Source organism: Bufo bufo, chromosome 1, assembly GCF_905171765.1.
Source record: "Bufo bufo chromosome 1, aBufBuf1.1, whole genome shotgun sequence".
NCBI lineage: Eukaryota > Metazoa > Chordata > Amphibia > Anura > Bufonidae > Bufo > Bufo bufo.
This window is the reverse complement of record NC_053389.1, coordinates 49,919,304-49,936,898: the sequence shown is the minus strand read 5'-3', so window position 1 is coordinate 49,936,898 and position 17,595 is coordinate 49,919,304.

Here is a 17,595-nt window from a genome sequence, read left to right as displayed (position 1 = left end):
TGGGTTCCGTTACCACGCACCATAACGCAATTCTATGAGGGAATGCCTTTAGAAGCATTCCGTTATTCATTCCGTCATAATAGAAGTCTATGGGCTGCAAAACTGATCCGTCCCGTTTCAGTTATGCAGGAGTTGATCCACCACCAGCTATGGGTCTTTATTAAGACTGGCGTCTAAAACGCCAATTTTAATATATGTGCCCCTAAATGTTTGGATGGTCCCTTTAAGGAGGTAGGCCCAAGACTGAAAATTATCACCTAGCCACAGGAAAAGTGAAATGTTTCTGATTGGCTGGGGTCGGACTGCTGGGGCCCCCACGTTCCTTGTCTAAATAGAGTGGCAGTCAAGCTCCATTTAACTCTATGGAGCTGCAAGAGATAGCTGAGTACAGCACTTGGCTAATCCCAGCAGCCCTACAGCGTTTAAAGGGGTTCTCCAGGACATTATGTAAATTCTCTGACCTGTGGAGGGGAGAGAATTTCAGAAGTACTTACCCTTCCGTTGCGCAGCCAATTCAACAATCTCGTCTGTGACCATGGGACTGCCCGACTGTCTGTTGAAGTCCCAACCAGATGTGCTACTGTTTCTTCCTGTTCAGCTGTATTTACAAGATGCAGCTGAACAGGAGCGCATCCAGTCGGAGGAGCCTGCAGCCAGTCACGTAATTACAGTCGAGATTGCGGAATCGGAGGCATGATGGAGGGGTAAGTATTGCAGAAAGTCTCTTCCTTCCATAGGTTAGCTAAAATAGAGAATTTAGGTAAAGCCTCAGAGAACCCCTTTAATGCCAATCCATTCACATAGGGACTCAGTGAACCCTGTTTTCACAATCAGCGGTGGTCCCAGCAGTTGGACACCCACTGAACATAAACTTACAACTATTCTGCAGATAAGTGATACTTATCAGTGTTGGGCCAACTTCCTTAAAGGGACAATGGCCCCGCGGGCGACCCGACGTGCACAGCATCATTGTAGTCTATGATGCTGTGTGCTCCCGTGCGCACAATGTATGCCGCTCCGGGACATATAGCCCGCTTACGGACCGTATGTCTCGGAGGGCATACGGTCGTGTGCATGAGCCCTTATTCACAGGTCTGGATCTCTGAATGGGAAGAGTAGGAGCCGCTCATTTTCATCGTTAGGAAGAGAAGTGAACTGGTATAAAACTAATCTACTGCCCCCTATGGATATAACACAATAATATATCAGAATATGGCATATGTCCAGTCTATTCAGTGCTGCTTTCTGCTGTATCAAACTTTATGTAATTTTCCATTTATTGATCTGGGCATTAAAATTAAATAGGATGTTTTTGAATGATGGCCACTGTCTGTCCTCAGCAATGACAGAAAGGGCAGAAGAAATACAGCATAGCCTCTTCAACCGGGGGATCCTGCCAATATTTAATGTCCTATATTAAGCAGAGACATTATGCTATTCCTCTACCCACACATTGTAACAGAATGATATAAATCTATTTCTAATGACCAAGAAAATAATTACATACTGTGATCCTAAACTACCAGACACGTATCTGCTCTGCTTGGGGCAAACACAAGCTCTGGAGATAAAGTCATATCTACTAACTACTATAATACTGCTCCTATGTACAAGAATATAACTACTATAATACTGCCTCCTATGTACAAGAATATAACTACTATAATACTACCTCCTATGTACAAGAATATAACTACTATAATACTGCTCCTATGTACAAGAATATAACTACTCTAATACTGCCTCCTATGTACAGGAATATAACTACTATAATACTGCTCCTATGTACAAGAATATAACTACTATAATACTGCCTCCTATGTACAAGAATATAACTACTATAATACTGCCTCCTATGTACAAGAATATAACTACTATAATACTGCCTCCTATGTACAAGAATATAACTACTATAATACTGCTCCTATGTACAAGAATATATCAACTATAATACTGCCTCCTATGTACAAGAATATAACTACTATAATACTGCTCCTATGTACAAGAATATAACTAATATAATACTGCTCCTATGTACAAGAATATAACTACTATAATACTGCTTCTATGTACAAGAATATAACTACTATAATACTGCCTCCTATGTACAAGAATATAACTACTATAATACTGCCCCTATGTACAAGAATATAACTACTATAATACTGCTCATATGTACAAGAATATAACTACTATAATACTGCCTCCTATGTACAAGAATATAACTACTATAATACTGCTTCTATGTACAAGAATATAACTACTATAATACTGCTCCTATGTACAAGAATATAACTACTATAATACTGCTCCTATGTACAAGAATATAACTACTATAATACTGCCTCCTATGTACAAGAATATAACTACTATAATACTGCTCCTATGTACAAGAATATAACTACTATAATACTGCTCCTATGTACAAGAATATAACTACTATAATACTGCTCCTATGTACAAGAATATAACTAATATAATACTGCTCCTATGTACAAGAATATAACTACTATAATACTGCTTCTATGTACAAGAATATAACTACTATAATACTGCCTCCTATGTACAAGAATATAACTACTATAATACTGCCCCTATGTACAAGAATATAACTACTATAATACTGCCTGCTATGTACAAGAATATAACTACTATAATACTGCTCCTATGTACAAGAATATAACTACTATAATACTGCTCCTATGTACAAGAATATAACTACTATAATACTGCTCCTATGTATAAGAATATAACTACTATAATACTGCCTCCTATGTACAAGAATATAACTACTATAATACTGCCTCCTATGTACAAGAATATAACTACTATAATACTGCCTCCTATGTACAAGGATATAACTACTACAATACTGCTCCTATGTACAAGAATATAACTACTATAATACTGCCCCCTATGTACAAGAATATAACTACTATAATACTGCTCCTATGTACAAGAATATAACTACTATAATACTGCCTCCTATGTACAAGAATATAACTACTATAATACTGCCTCCTATGTACAAGAATATAACTACTATAATACTGCTCCTGTGTACAAGAATATAACTACTATAATACTACCTCCTATGTACAAGAATATAACTACTATAATACTGCTCCTGTGTACAAGAATATAACTACTATAATAATGCTCCTGTGTACAAGAATATAACTACTATAATACTGCTCCTATGTACAAGAATATAACTACTATAATACTGCCCCTATGTACAAGAATATAACTACTATAATACTGCTTCCCATGTACAAGAATATAACTACTATAATACTGCTATTATGTATAAGAATATAACTACTATAATACTGCTCCTGTGTACAAGAATATAACTACTATAATACTGCCCCCTATGTACAAGAATATAACTACTATAATACTGCTTCTGTGTACAAGAATATAACTACTATAATACTGCTCCTATGTACAAGAATGTAACTGCTATAATACTGCTCCTATGTACAAGAATATAACTACTATAATACTGCTCCTATGTACAAGAATATAACTACTATAATACTGCCTCCTATGTACAAGAATATAACTACTATAATACTGCTCCTATGTACAAGAATATAACTACTATAATACTGCCTCCTATGTACAAGAATATAACTACTATAATACTGCTCCTATGTACAAGAATATAACTACTATAATACTGCTCCTATGTACAAGAATATAACTACTATAATACTGCCTCCTATGTACAAGAATATAACTACTATAATACTGCCTCCTATGTACAAGAATATAACTACTATAGTACTGCCTCCTAGTTGAGAGGTTGTGTCTCAGTAGCTCTCCTCCAGGGAAGGGGCCACCCTGGGCAGGGATGCTCCCCAGGCAAAGCCCAGGCTCCAAGGCCTAATTAATTCCCAATCCTCCTTCTGAAGAAGATGAATGTGTAGAACCTCAGCAGTCCAAGTGCAGCAAGAAGCCCGGATGGGAAGTAATTGCAGAGAAGAAAGAAGCAGCAGTAAGTAAGAGTTTAATGAATCCACCTACCAGTGTGAATGTGCAGCTTTCAGAAGGAAAAAGTGACAGCAAAACCACAGTGCAGGAATACTCTGAAGCAAGAGGCCGGCAGAGATTGCAGGAGGTGAAGCAGAGTCCAATGCAGCCTGCAGTCCACACCTTCCCTATGCAGACAGAGAAGAATATCCTTGGAAAGACAGACCATACAGCAAAATCTTCAACAAAATGTCCTGATGCAGAGTGACCGTACAAGATCTGGGAGCAGCAGCAAAAAAGTTGCAAAAAGTGTGGAGGAGACCAAAGATGGAAAAGCAGGAAGGTTTCAAGGTGCAGCCACTGGAAAACCCTGGGAGCCGGTCCCCAGTCTGGAGATTGTGCACCCACCGCAGTGAAGGCAGCCGCAGCAAGTCCAAAGCCACAAGTGTCTTCACCAGCAGTGCAGAGGCTTGGGCTAGAAACAAGCGGAGGAACAACTACTACACCTGTGAGAGGCCATCCTGTGGGTCCACAGCCTACAGTACCCAGCAATGGACAGTCTACTAGAGGGGGAGAGCGCGCACCTGAGCTCTGCCTGGCTGATGAGATCCCAGCACTGGTGCAGAGAATGGAGACTCTGAAGCAAGAGAAACTGCAGTGTCAGAAGCAGATAGACTGCATGTACAAACTGAAGGCAGCAAACCCTGACCGCCAGGAGCTGCATGACCGCAAGCTGAACTCCCTGGCCATACAGCTCGCTGACGCAGTAAAGGAGATGGACTCTGTCTTGGAACAACTAGGACCAGTTGGAGAAACTTACAGGAAGCAGCAGTGCTTTGAGTTAGAATTTTTTCAAAGATGGTGCCCGGCAGTCCCATGAAAAACCTTTACTGTAGCCAGCAAGTTTTTCCTTTAAAGAAGGAAGTCTGTACAGAGGGGAAGCAAGCATCCAGCAGCAGCAAGCACCTGCAGCAGTTCCTAGCACAGCACTACAAGTCCCAACATTCAGCACTCTGCAGCAGACAGTGGACATCTACCAGAAGGTAACTCTGTAGTAGCAGTGCAGTCGCCACAAGCATCAGGGGGCAGCACTGTGCAGATGGACTGTGGATTCCTACCAGAAGGTGGCGGTGCAGCAGCACATCAGACTCTTATTACTGAGCCAGGCCCTCAGGGTTCTGCTGTGCAGGACTGTACTGCTGAGGACTGTGAGGACATTCATGTGTCTGATGATATTGCTGATACTCTGCGTTATAATACTTTTGATCATCTGTGTGATAATGCTGTGTCAGGGGAGAGTGCACCACAGTCTGTGTGGGATCTGGGGAATCAGGCCAGTCTGTGGTTCCTTCTGTGAGTGCTGGTGACACTGATGGTGGGGAGGGGGCAGTACAGTCTAATGCACAGGAGTTCCCCCCGTTAGTTCCGCAGACAGTACCAGAACCCCCTAGTACAGGAGGCCAGCAGTCTACACAGGGCCCACAAGGACAGCAGGATAGTGGACCTGGTCACACCTCCTCTAGGAATGCCTGGAGCCGTGGCTCACCATCTTTTACATCAGGGATCAGCAACCTCCGGCACTCCAGCTGTTAAGAAACTACAACTCCCAGAATGCCTTATTCACTTCTATGTGAGTTAGAATGAGCTCCTCCCTGGCTAAGAGCGGTGCACTCTGATTGGATGCGCTCACAGCCAGGGAGAAGAGAACCGCCCCCAGAGAAACTGCGAGTCTCCGCCTAGTATAACCGAGTCAGCTCATTATAATATAAGGCGCCGAAATCAACGGCGCCAACAGCGCACGAACAGGGTCTTTGGAAAAAAAAAAAAGTGCCATGGCATCAGTGGGGGGCTGCCCTATAAGGTAAGACCATAATTAGACTAGGGCTAAACTGATGAAAGGTCCTCGGTTGCAGTCCCTGAAATATCCTGAAATTATTTATGATGTTCCATCTACTAATGGTAATATTGACAGGGGAACAATGTATGTGATACTAACCACCATTAACCCGTTCGCTACCAGCGCTGTACATGTATGGCGCTGGAGTGATTTGTAAATATGGCGCCGGCTCGTATATGCAGCGGGCGCCATGACCGGCAGATCTCTGCTGTTTCAAATAGCAGAGACCGGCGGCAAGTTACCGTGACCCGCAATAATGCTGATCGCGATAATTATATGCTTTAGATGCCGTGACCAAGTGAGATAACGGCATCTAAATGCACAAAAACCCGGAAGCTCATCTGGGCTTTTTACCGATGCCCCGTGAGGCCAATTGGGGCATTGATAGTTGTGCTGAACACTTTCAGCCTGGCTGACGAGGCAAAAGTGTTCATGCTGCAATCCTTATTTTGGCCACCAGATGGCAGGCCAGGATAAGAAATTAGCAATATTGAGTTTAAATGGCATTTTAAAAATCCCTGATAGACCCAGCAAATGAAGGGCATGGGTCTCTTTTGCCATAAACGAAACGCTGCGGGAATAAAAACCCATAATTAATGGTGGCATTAGAAAGTACAACCTGTCCTGCAAAAAATAAGCCCTCATACAGCTATGTGACCGGAAATATAAAAAAGTTATGGCTCAAGGAAAATAGGGAAGAAAAATGAAAACGCAAAAATGAAAAACCTTCGGTATCCTAAGGGTTAAGTACTATCATTGGCATGCAAGAACCCGGATGTCTCTACACAGCGAGAACTTTCAACAACACAGGACCGCATTCAGCCAAATACTGCCTTAGCTCAGGTGGATAAGATCATTAGAGATTAAGAGGAACCATAAAAACAGACAGTTAGGCCTCATGCACACGACCGTTGTGTGCATCAGTGGCCGTTGTGGCGTTTTCCGTTTTTTTTCGCGGACCCATTGACTTTCAATGGGTCCGTGGAAAAATCGGAAAATGCACCGTTTTGCAGCCGAGACCGTGATCCGTGTATCCTGTCCGTCAAAAAAATATGACCTGTCCTAGTAGCGTCCTGGTTGCCATGGTTACCGATCGGAGCCCCAGCGACTAAACTGGGACTCCGATCGGTACTCTCCGCTGCCACCAATGATAGGGGGGAGATTTTAATTAGGAGGGGGAGGGAGGGGAGAAGGCCCACTGGCCACCAACGAGTTAACTACAGGGGAGGGAGGGGGGGCCCACTGGCCACCAACGAGTTAACTACAGGGGAGGGAGGGGGGGGCCCACTGGCCACCAACGAGTTAACAACAGGGGAGGGAGGGGGGCCGGCCGCACTGGCCACCAATGAGTTAACTACAAGGGAGGGGGGCCCACTGGCCACCAATGAGTTAACTACAGGGGAGGGGGGGCCGGCCGCACTGGCCACCAATGAGTTAACTACAGGGGAGGGAGGGGGGGCCCACTGGCCACCAACGAGTTAACTACAGGGGAGGGAGGGGGGCCAGCCGCACTGGCCACCAATGAGTTAACTACAGGGGAGGGGGGGCCCACTGGCCACCAATGAGTTAACTACAGGGGAGGGGGGGGCCGCACTGGCCACCAATGTGTTAACTACAGGGGAGGGAGGGGGGGGCGGCCACACTGGCCACCAATGTGTTAACTACAGGGGGGGGGCTGCCCCCTGCTGCCCGGCAGCACCTGCCAGGCAGCAGGGGGCAGTCATGTACACAGTTCTTTTAGTATATTCTAACCTGAAGCGTCCCCATCACCATGGGAACGCCTCTGTGTTAGAATATACTGTCGGATTTGAGTTTCACGATGTAACTCAAATCCGACGGTATATTCTAACATAGAGGCGTTCCCATGGTGATGGGGACGCTTCAAGTTAAAATATACCATCGGATTGGAGAAAACTCCGATCCGATGGTATATTAACTCCTGACTTTACATTGAAAGTCAATGGGGGACGGATCCGTTTGAAATTGCACCATATTGTGTCAACGTCAAACGGGTCCGTCCCCATTGACTTGCATTGTAATTCAGGACGGATCCGTTTGGCTCCGCACGGCCAGGCGGACACCAAAACGACTTTTTTTTCATGTCCGTGGATCCTCCAAAAATCAAGGAAAACCCACGGACGAAAAAACGGTCACGGAAAAACGGAACCCCGTTTTGCGGACCGCAAAAAAAATACGGTCGTGTGCATGAGGCCTAATGGATAAATATATCTCTGGATTAAAAATAATTATCTCATTTTTCTGTTTGAATTATATATATATATATTTTTTTCCCTTCTTCAACAGATGTGGACTCTTTAAGTTAAAAATTGTTTTTTTGTGTTTTCCATAATGGAAAAATCATTGTATGAGCTCTGAATGTGATTTCTGTTTTGAACTGATGGAGAAATTTTGTTTCATTTAATTGTATTTGTTTAGTTTTTTTACAATAAAAATTGCCTCCTATGTACAAGAATATAACTACTATAATACTGCTCCTATGTACAAGAATATAACTACTATAATACTGCCCCCTATGTACAAGAATATAACTACTATAATACTGCTCCTATATACAAGAATATAACTATTATAATACGGCTCCTATGTACAAGAATATAACTACTATAATACTGCTCCTATGTACAAGAATATAACTACTATAATACCGCTCCTATGTACAAGAATATAACTACTATAATACTGCCTCCTATGTACAAGAATATAACTACTATAATACTGCTCCTATGTACAAGAATATAACTACTATAATACTGCCTCCTATGTACAAGAATATAACTACTATAATACTGCCTCCTATGTACAAGAATATAACTACTATAATACTGCTTCTATGTACAAGAATGTAACTACTATAATACTGCTCCTATGTACAAGAATATAACTACTATAATACTGCCTCCTATGTACAAGAATATAACTACTATAATACTGCCTCCTATGTACAAGAATATAACTACTATAATACTGCTCCTATGTACAAGAATATAACTACTATAATACTGCCTCCTATGTACAAGAATATATCTACTATAATACTGCTCCTATGTACAAGAATATAACTACTATAATACTGCTTCTATGTACAAGAATATAACTACTATAATACTGCCTCCTATGTACAAGTATATAACTACTATAATACTGCTCCTATGTACAAGAATATAACTACTATAATACTGCTCCTATGTACAAGAATATAACTACTATAATACTGCCTCCTATGTACAAGAATATAACTACTGTAATACTGCCTCCTATGTGCAAGAATATAACTACTGTAATACTGCTCCTATGTACAAGAATATAACTACTATAATACTGCCTCCTATGTACAAGAATATATCTACTATAATACTGCTCCTATGTACAAGAATATAACTACTATAATACTGCTCCTATGTACAAGAATATAACTACTATAATACTGCTCCTATGTACAAGAATATAACTACTGTAATACTGCCTCCTATGTGCAAGAATATAACTACTGTAATACTGCTCCTATGTACAAGAATATAACTACTATAATACTGCTCCTATGTACAAGAATATAACTACTATAATACTGCTCCTATGTACAAGAATATAACTACTATAATACTGCCTTCTATGTACAAGAATATGACTACTATAATACTGCCTCCTATATACAAGAATATGACTACTATAATACTGCCTCCTATGTACAAGAATATGACTACTATAATACTGCTCCTATGTACAAGAATATAACTACTATAATACTGCCTCCTATGTACAAGAATATACCAACTATAATACTGCTCCTATGTACAAGAATATAACTACTATAATACTGCTCCTATGTACAAGAATATAACTACTATAATACTGCCTCCTATGTACAAGAATATAACTACTATAGTACTGCCTCCTATGTACAAGAATATAACTACTATAATACTGCCTCCTATGTACAAGAATATAACTACTATAGTACTGCCTCCTATGTACAAGAATATAACTACTATAGTACTGCCTCCTATGTACAAGAATATAACTACTATAGTACTGCCTCCAATGTACAAGAATATAACTACTATAATACTGCCTCCTATGTACAAGAATATATCTACTATAATACTGCTCCTATGTACAAGAATATAACTACTATAATACTGCTTCTATGTACAAGAATATAACTACTATAATACTGCCTCCTATGTACAAGTATATAACTACTATAATACTGCTCCTATGTACAAGAATATAACTACTATAATACTGCCTCCTATGTACAAGAATATAACTACTGTAATACTGCCTCCTATGTGCAAGAATATAACTACTGTAATACTGCTCCTATGTACAAGAATATAACTACTATAATACTGCCTCCTATGTACAAGAATATAACTACTGTAATACTGCCTCCTATGTGCAAGAATATAACTACTGTAATACTGCTCCTATGTACAAGAATATAACTACTATAATACTGCCTCCTATGTACAAGAATATAACTACTATAATACTGCTCCTATGTACAAGAATATAACTACTATAATACTGCCTTCTATGTACAAGAATATGACTACAGGGGAGGGAGGGGGGGCCCACTGGCCACCAACGAGTTAACTACAGGGGAGGGAGGGGGGGGCCCACTGGCCACCAACGAGTTAACAACAGGGGAGGGAGGGGGGCCGGCCGCACTGGCCACCAATGAGTTAACTACAAGGGAGGGGGGCCCACTGGCCACCAATGAGTTAACTACAGGGGAGGGGGGGCCGGCCGCACTGGCCACCAATGAGTTAACTACAGGGGAGGGAGGGGGGGCCCACTGGCCACCAACGAGTTAACTACAGGGGAGGGAGGGGGGCCAGCCGCACTGGCCACCAATGAGTTAACTACAGGGGAGGGGGGGCCCACTGGCCACCAATGAGTTAACTACAGGGGAGGGGGGGGCCGCACTGGCCACCAATGTGTTAACTACAGGGGAGGGAGGGGGGGGCGGCCACACTGGCCACCAATGTGTTAACTACAGGGGGGGGGCTGCCCCCTGCTGCCCGGCAGCACCTGCCAGGCAGCAGGGGGCAGTCATGTACACAGTTCTTTTAGTATATTCTAACCTGAAGCGTCCCCATCACCATGGGAACGCCTCTGTGTTAGAATATACTGTCGGATTTGAGTTTCACGATGTAACTCAAATCCGACGGTATATTCTAACATAGAGGCGTTCCCATGGTGATGGGGACGCTTCAAGTTAAAATATACCATCGGATTGGAGAAAACTCCGATCCGATGGTATATTAACTCCTGACTTTACATTGAAAGTCAATGGGGGACGGATCCGTTTGAAATTGCACCATATTGTGTCAACGTCAAACGGGTCCGTCCCCATTGACTTGCATTGTAATTCAGGACGGATCCGTTTGGCTCCGCACGGCCAGGCGGACACCAAAACGACTTTTTTTTCATGTCTGTGGATCCTCCAAAAATCAAGGAAAACCCACGGATGAAAAAACGGTCACGGAAAAACGGAACCCCGTTTTGCGGACCGCAAAAAAATACGGTCGTGTGCATGAGGCCTAATGGATAAATATATCTCTGGATTAAAAATAATTATCTCATTTTTCTGTTTGAATTATATATATATATATTTTTTTCCCTTCTTCAACAGATGTGGACTCTTTAAGTTAAAAATTGTTTTATTGTGTTTTCCATAATGGAAAAATCATTGTATGAGCTCTGAATGTGATTTCTGTTTTGAACTGATGGAGAAATTTTGTTTCATTTAATTGTATTTGTTTAGTTTTTTTACAATAAAAATTGCCTCCTATGTACAAGAATATAACTACTATAATACTGCTCCTATGTACAAGAATATAACTACTATAATACTGCCCCCTATGTACAAGAATATAACTACTATAATACTGCTCCTATATACAAGAATATAACTATTATAATACGGCTCCTATGTACAAGAATATAACTACTATAATACTGCTCCTATGTACAAGAATATAACTACTATAATACTGCTCCTATGTACAAGAATATAACTACTATAATACTGCCTCCTATGTACAAGAATATAACTACTATAATACTGCCTCCTATGTACAAGAATATAACTACTATAATACTGCTTCTATGTACAAGAATGTAACTACTATAATACTGCTCCTATGTACAAGAATATAACTACTATAATACTGCCTCCTATGTACAAGAATATAACTACTATAATACTGCCTCCTATGTACAAGAATATAACTACTATAATACTGCTCCTATGTACAAGAATATAACTACTATAATACTGCCTCCTATGTACAAGAATATATCTACTATAATACTGCTCCTATGTACAAGAATATAACTACTATAATACTGCTTCTATGTACAAGAATATAACTACTATAATACTGCCTCCTATGTACAAGTATATAACTACTATAATACTGCTCCTATGTACAAGAATATAACTACTATAATACTGCTCCTATGTACAAGAATATAACTACTATAATACTGCCTCCTATGTACAAGAATATAACTACTGTAATACTGCCTCCTATGTGCAAGAATATAACTACTGTAATACTGCTCCTATGTACAAGAATATAACTACTGTAATACTGCTCCTATGTACAAGAATATAACTACTATAATACTGCCTCCTATGTACAAGAATATATCTACTATAATACTGCTCCTATGTACAAGAATATAACTACTATAATACTGCTCCTATGTACAAGAATATAACTACTATAATACTGCTCCTATGTACAAGAATATAACTACTGTAATACTGCCTCCTATGTGCAAGAATATAACTACTGTAATACTGCTCCTATGTACAAGAATATAACTACTATAATACTGCTCCTATGTACAAGAATATAACTACTATAATACTGCTCCTATGTACAAGAATATAACTACTATAATACTGCCTTCTATGTACAAGAATATGACTACTATAATACTGCCTCCTATATACAAGAATATGACTACTATAATACTGCCTCCTATGTACAAGAATATGACTACTATAATACTGCATCCTATGTACAAGAATATACCAACTATAATACTGCTCCTATGTACAAGAATATAACTACTATAATACTGCTCCTATGTACAAGAATATAACTACTATAATACTGCCTCCTATGTACAAGAATATAACTACTATAATACTGCCTCCTATGTACAAGAATATAACTACTATAATACTGCCTCCTATGTACAAGAATATAACTACTGTAATACTGCCTCCTATGTGCAAGAATATAACTACTGTAATACTGCTCCTATGTACAAGAATATAACTACTATAATACTGCCTCCTATGTACAAGAATATAACTACTGTAATACTGCCTCCTATGTGCAAGAATATAACTACTGTAATACTGCTCCTATGTACAAGAATATAACTACTATAATACTGCCTCCTATGTACAAGAATATAACTACTATAATACTGCTCCTATGTACAAGAATATAACTACTATAATACTGCCTTCTATGTACAAGAATATGACTACAGGGGAGGGAGGGGGGGCCCACTGGCCACCAACGAGTTAACTACAGGGGAGGGAGGGGGGGGCCCACTGGCCACCAACGAGTTAACAACAGGGGAGGGAGGGGGGCCGGCCGCACTGGCCACCAATGAGTTAACTACAAGGGAGGGGGGCCCACTGGCCACCAATGAGTTAACTACAGGGGAGGGGGGGCCGGCCGCACTGGCCACCAATGAGTTAACTACAGGGGAGGGAGGGGGGGCCCACTGGCCACCAACGAGTTAACTACAGGGGAGGGAGGGGGGCCAGCCGCACTGGCCACCAATGAGTTAACTACAGGGGAGGGGGGGCCCACTGGCCACCAATGAGTTAACTACAGGGGAGGGGGGGGCCGCACTGGCCACCAATGTGTTAACTACAGGGGAGGGAGGGGGGGCGGCCACACTGGCCACCAATGTGTTAACTACAGGGGGGGGGCTGCCCCCTGCTGCCCGGCAGCACCTGCCAGGCAGCAGGGGGCAGTCATGTACACAGTTCTTTTAGTATATTCTAACCTGAAGCGTCCCCATCACCATGGGAACGCCTCTGTGTTAGAATATACTGTCGGATTTGAGTTTCACGATGTAACTCAAATCCGACGGTATATTCTAACATAGAGGCGTTCCCATGGTGATGGGGACGCTTCAAGTTAAAATATACCATCGGATTGGAGAAAACTCCGATCCGATGGTATATTAACTCCTGACTTTACATTGAAAGTCAATGGGGGACGGATCCGTTTGAAATTGCACCATATTGTGTCAACGTCAAACGGGTCCGTCCCCATTGACTTGCATTGTAATTCAGGACGGATCCGTTTGGCTCCGCACGGCCAGGCGGACACCAAAACGACTTTTTTTTCATGTCTGTGGATCCTCCAAAAATCAAGGAAAACCCACGGATGAAAAAACGGTCACGGAAAAACGGAACCCCGTTTTGCGGACCGCAAAAAAATACGGTCGTGTGCATGAGGCCTAATGGATAAATATATCTCTGGATTAAAAATAATTATCTCATTTTTCTGTTTGAATTATATATATATATATTTTTTTCCCTTCTTCAACAGATGTGGACTCTTTAAGTTAAAAATTGTTTTATTGTGTTTTCCATAATGGAAAAATCATTGTATGAGCTCTGAATGTGATTTCTGTTTTGAACTGATGGAGAAATTTTGTTTCATTTAATTGTATTTGTTTAGTTTTTTTACAATAAAAATTGCCTCCTATGTACAAGAATATAACTACTATAATACTGCTCCTATGTACAAGAATATAACTACTATAATACTGCCCCCTATGTACAAGAATATAACTACTATAATACTGCTCCTATATACAAGAATATAACTATTATAATACGGCTCCTATGTACAAGAATATAACTACTATAATACTGCTCCTATGTACAAGAATATAACTACTATAATACCGCTCCTATGTACAAGAATATAACTACTATAATACTGCCTCCTATGTACAAGAATATAACTACTATAATACTGCTCCTATGTACAAGAATATAACTACTATAATACTGCCTCCTATGTACAAGAATATAACTACTATAATACTGCCTCCTATGTACAAGAATATAACTACTATAATACTGCTTCTATGTACAAGAATGTAACTACTATAATACTGCTCCTATGTACAAGAATATAACTACTATAATACTGCCTCCTATGTACAAGAATATAACTACTATAATACTGCCTCCTATGTACAAGAATATAACTGTTATAATACTGCCTCCTATGTACAAGTATATAACTACTATAATACTGCTCCTATGTACAAGAATATAACTACTATAATACTGCTCCTATGTACAAGAATATAACTACTATAATACTGCCTCCTATGTACAAGAATATAACTACTGTAATACTGCCTCCTATGTGCAAGAATATAACTACTGTAATACTGCTCCTATGTACAAGAATATAACTACTGTAATACTGCTCCTATGTACAAGAATATAACTACTATAATACTGCCTCCTATGTACAAGAATATATCTACTATAATACTGCTCCTATGTACAAGAATATAACTACTATAATACTGCTCCTATGTACAAGAATATAACTACTATAATACTGCTCCTATGTACAAGAATATAACTACTGTAATACTGCCTCCTATGTGCAAGAATATAACTACTGTAATACTGCTCCTATGTACAAGAATATAACTACTATAATACTGCTCCTATGTACAAGAATATAACTACTATAATACTGCTCCTATGTACAAGAATATAACTACTATAATACTGCCTTCTATGTACAAGAATATGACTACTATAATACTGCCTCCTATATACAAGAATATGACTACTATAATACTGCATCCTATGTACAAGAATATACCAACTATAATACTGCTCCTATGTACAAGAATATAACTACTATAATACTGCTCCTATGTACAAGAATATAACTACTATAATACTGCCTCCTATGTACAAGAATATAACTACTATAGTACTGCCTCCTATGTACAAGAATATAACTACTATAATACTGCCTCCTATGTACAAGAATATAACTACTATAGTACTGCCTCCTATGTACAAGAATATAACTACTATAGTACTGCCTCCTATGTACAAGAATATAACTACTATAGTACTGCCTCCAATGTACAAGAATATAACTACTATAATACTGCCTCCTATGTACAAGAATATATCTACTATAATACTGCTCCTATGTACAAGAATATAACTACTATAATACTGCTTCTATGTACAAGAATATAACTACTATAATACTGCCTCCTATGTACAAGTATATAACTACTATAATACTGCTCCTATGTACAAGAATATAACTACTATAATACTGCCTCCTATGTACAAGAATATAACTACTGTAATACTGCCTCCTATGTGCAAGAATATAACTACTGTAATACTGCTCCTATGTACAAGAATATAACTACTATAATACTGCCTCCTATGTACAAGAATATAACTACTATAATACTGCTCCTATGTACAAGAATATAACTACTATAATACTGCCTTCTATGTACAAGAATATGACTACTATAATACTGCCTCCTATGTACAAGAATATGACTACTATAATACTGCCTCCTATGTACAAGAATATGACTACTATAATACTGCCTCCTATGTACAAGAATATACCAACTATAATACTGCTCCTATGTACAAGAATATAACTACTATAGTACTGCCTCCTATGTACAAGAATATAACTACTATAATACTGCTCCTATGTACAAGAATATAACTACTATAATACTGCCCCCTATGTACAAGAATATAACTACTATAATACTGCTCCTATATACAAGAATATAACTATTATAATACGGCTCCTATGTACAAGAATATAACTACTATAATACTGCTCCTATGTACAAGAATATAACTACTATAATACTGCTCCTATGTACAAGAATATATCTACTATAATACTGCTCCTATGTACAAGAATATAACTACTATAATACTGCTTCTATGTACAAGAATATAACTACTATAATACTGCCTCCTATGTACAAGTATATAACTACTATAATACTGCTCCTATGTACAAGAATATAACTACTATAATACTGCCTCCTATGTACAAGAATATAACTACTGTAATACTGCCTCCTATGTGCAAGAATATAACTACTGTAATACTGCTCCTATGTACAAGAATATAACTACTATAATACTGCCTCCTATGTACAAGAATATAACTACTGTAATACTGCCTCCTATGTGCAAGAATATAACTACTGTAATACTGCTCCTATGTACAAGAATATAACTACTATAATACTGCCTCCTATGTACAAGAATATAACTACTATAATACTGCTCCTATGTACAAGAATATGACTACTATAATACTGCCTCCTATGTACAAGAATATGACTACTATAATACTGCCTCCTATGTACAAGAATATAACTACTATAATACTGCCTCCTAGCTGAGAGGACGTGTGTAGGTGGTTCTCCTCATGTCAGGAGCTAGCCCAGGGAGGGGTCACCCTGGGCGGGGATACTCCCCAGGCAAGGCCCCTGCTCCAAGGCCTACTCTGGGAAACAATTCCCAGACATCTCAACCTGTGGATGAAAATCCCAAAGTTCTTGTGAAGAAAATGAATGTCAGCGGTAATGTCGTCAGCGGTCCA